Source organism: Leptonychotes weddellii, chromosome 1, assembly GCF_054177405.1.
Source record: "Leptonychotes weddellii isolate Sample4059 chromosome 1, ASM5417740v2, whole genome shotgun sequence".
Classification (NCBI taxonomy): Eukaryota; Metazoa; Chordata; class Mammalia; order Carnivora; family Phocidae; genus Leptonychotes; species Leptonychotes weddellii.
This window is the reverse complement of record NC_138369.1, coordinates 35734297-35737529: the sequence shown is the minus strand read 5'-3', so window position 1 is coordinate 35737529 and position 3233 is coordinate 35734297. Positions and strand designations below refer to the sequence as shown.

General features: G+C 41.8%; 1 pseudogene; it reads left to right on the top strand.

Annotated features, from left to right (window-relative positions):
• The first annotated feature begins 243 nt into the window (after window positions 1-243).
• On the top strand, window positions 244-1451 carry LOC102744598 (phosphoglycerate kinase 1 pseudogene; annotated as a pseudogene).
• The last annotated feature ends 1782 nt before the right edge of the window (window positions 1452-3233 follow it).

The following is a 3233-nucleotide window of genomic DNA, read 5'->3' as shown; positions in this document are numbered from 1 at the left end:
TCCCAGGGTCCTGGGATCGAGTCCCACATTGGGCTCCTTGCTCAGCAGGGAGCCTGCTTCTCCCTCTGCCTGCCACTCCCCCTGCTTGTACTGTCACTCCCTCTCTCTCTCTCTAGCAAATAAACAAATAAAATCTTAAAAAAAAAAAAGAAGGGCACTTTTTTTGGAAAAGATACTTTGCAAAAGGAGATATGACTAATAATGCTTCTGTTTAAGATCTCAGCCTCACCACTGCTATATTGCCAAGATGTTGTTTTCTAACAAGCTGCCTCTGGACAAACTGGACATGAAGGGGAAGCAGGTCATCATGAGAGTGGACTTCAACGGTCCTATGAGAACAACCAGATAACAAATAACCAGAGAATCAAGGCTGCCATCCCAACCATCAGATCTGCTTGAACAATGGAGCCAAATCAATTGTTCTTACAAGCCATCTGGGTTGGCCTGATGGTGTCCCCATGCCTAAGAGATCTCTTTGGAGCCAGTTGCTGTAGAACTCAAATCTCTGCTGAGCAAGGATGTTTCATTCTTGGAGAACCTTTGCTTTCATGGGGAGGAAGAAGGGAAGGAAAGAGATACTCCTGAGAAGAGGGTTAAATCTGAGCCAGCCAAAATAGAAGCCTTCCAAGCTTCACTTTCCAAGTTAGAGGATGTCGATGGCAATGATGCTTTGGGCACTGCTCACCAAGCCCACAGCTCCATGGTGGGAGTCAGTCTGCCACAGAAAGCTGCAGGTTTCTTGATAAAGGAGATGAATTACTTTGCCAAGGCCTTGGAGAGCTCAGAGCAACCCTTCGTGGCCATCCTGGGTGGAGTTAAAGTTGCACACAAGATCCAGCTGATTGATAATGTTCTGGACAAAGTCAATGAGATGATCATTGGTGGTGGAGTGGCTTTTACTTTCCTTAAGGTGCTCAACAACATGGAGATTGGTGCTTCTCTGCATGATGAAGAGATTGCCAAGATCGTCAAGAAGAATGGTGTGAAGATTACCTTACCTGTTGATTTTGTCACTGCTGAGAAGTTTGGTGAGAATGCCAAGATTGGCCAAGCCACTGTGCCCTCGGGCATCCCTGCAGGCTGGATGGGCTTGGACTGTGGTCCGGAGAGGAGCAAAAAGTACCTAAGGCAGTTGCTTGGACTAAGCAGCTTATGTGGAATGGACCTGTGGACGTATTTGATCGGGAGGGTTTTGCCCAAGGAACCAAAGCCCTCATTGATGAGGTGGTGTAAGCCACTTTCAGGGGCTGCATCACCACATAGGTGGTGGGGACACTGTCCCTTGCTGTGCCAAATGGAACACAAAGGATACCGTCAGCCATATGAGCCCTGGGAGTTATGCCAGTTTAGAGCTCCTGGAAAGTAAAGTACTTCCTGGGGTGGATGCCGTCAGCAATGTTGAGTATTTTTCTGCCTTTTGGTTCCTGTGCACAGCCCCTAAGTCAACTTAGCACTTAACTGCATCTCTACATGGGCTTAGCTAAAATCTTCCCCCATGTCAGGATTCAGGTAGTGGCCAAGGGCTGCAGCGCCAAGAGCTCTTCAACAGTTGCACAGCATCTTAGCTCATCTCCACCACACTTTGGATTTGCCTACATCCTTCAAGATCCCTTTTGAAGTTTTTAGTAACTAAACCATTGTGCATTCTAGAATGCATATATTTATATTTTGCCTGTTAAAATGCACTGCTTTAGCTTCCCTTTTTGAAGTACCTTATTCTGATTAGTTTTGCCATTGTTCTATTACTCAGCATGGAAATAAGATGAAATCCCAATTGTAGGGAGGGAGGGGGACAAAGATGGTGATCTATTAAATAAATAATAAATGTTTTTATGAAAGAATAACCAATAAGCACAAATATGTAAAAAAAAAAGCTCTATACTAATCATCAGAGAAATATTAATGAAAACCACAATGATATATCAACTGTCATACAATAAAATAAATTAAGAAAAGCACAATTATATACAATTTTACACCCACTAGAATGGAAAACGGTTAAGAGTGACAATGATAATTGCTGGCAAGGTGGTGGAGCAATTGTAACTTTCATAAATGCTGGTGGGATTGTAAAATTGTACAAATACTTTGAATCACTGTTTTGCAGTTTCTTATAAAGTTAAACATACATTTTATCCCACAACCCAGGATTCCATTTTAAGTATTTACACAAGATAAATAAAAACATATGTCCACAAAAAGATTTATAAAAATGTTTTTCACAGCATCATCAGAATATCCTCTGATTTGAGACAACTCAGATGCTCATCAACAGGAGAATGGAGTAAACAACTTGTAGTATACTCATACAGTGGACTACTTCTTGACAATAAAAAGGAAATGAACAGTACTGATACATGCCATGTCATGATGAATCTTATAAACACAGTGTTAAACACACAACTTTGGGGACAGTTGGGTGGCTCAGTCAGTTAAGAACCTGAATCTTGATTTCGGCTCAGGTCATGATCTCAGGGTCAAGAGTTTGAGCCCAGCATCCAGCTCTGCACTCAGCAGGGAGTCTGCTTGAGATTCTCTCTCTCTCCCTCTCCCTCTGCACCTCCCCCTGCTTGTGCTCTCTCTTTCTAAGTAAATAAATAAGCAAATAAACTAAAATCTTTAAAAAAGCCCACACAATTTTGAACAAAAGAAGCCATACATAAATAATTACATGCTGTTGGATTTCATTTATTTTAAGTCCAAGAAGAGGGTGATAGTGATAGAAATTAGGACAGTAATAGTTTAGGGGGGAGTGTGAAATTGAATAGAAAAAGCAAGAGAATAATTTGGGGGTGCTAGATTTGTCAAAACCCATCAAACTAAATGCTTACTATCTGTGTATTTTATTGTGTGTACATTATACTTCAATAAAAAAGGAACCTAATGAGATGTCATTACATATAAAAATGACTACAATTAAAATAAACAAACAAACATGGTAATCCTAAATACTGATGGGGTTATGGACCCATGGGAACATCCAAGTAGTGCATATAGTAGGGTAAATTGGCACAACCAGTTTGGAAACCTAAAGGTAAAGATCCACAAAATTTCTTTTTTTTTTTTTAAGACTTTATGTATTTGTCAGGGAGAGAGAGAGAGCACAAACAGGGGGAGCGGCAGGCAGAGGGAGGAGCAGGCTCCCCGCCGAGCAAGGAACCCGATGTGGGACTCAATCCCAGAACCCTGGGATCGGGACCTGAGTGAGCCAAAGGCAGACGCTTAACAACTGA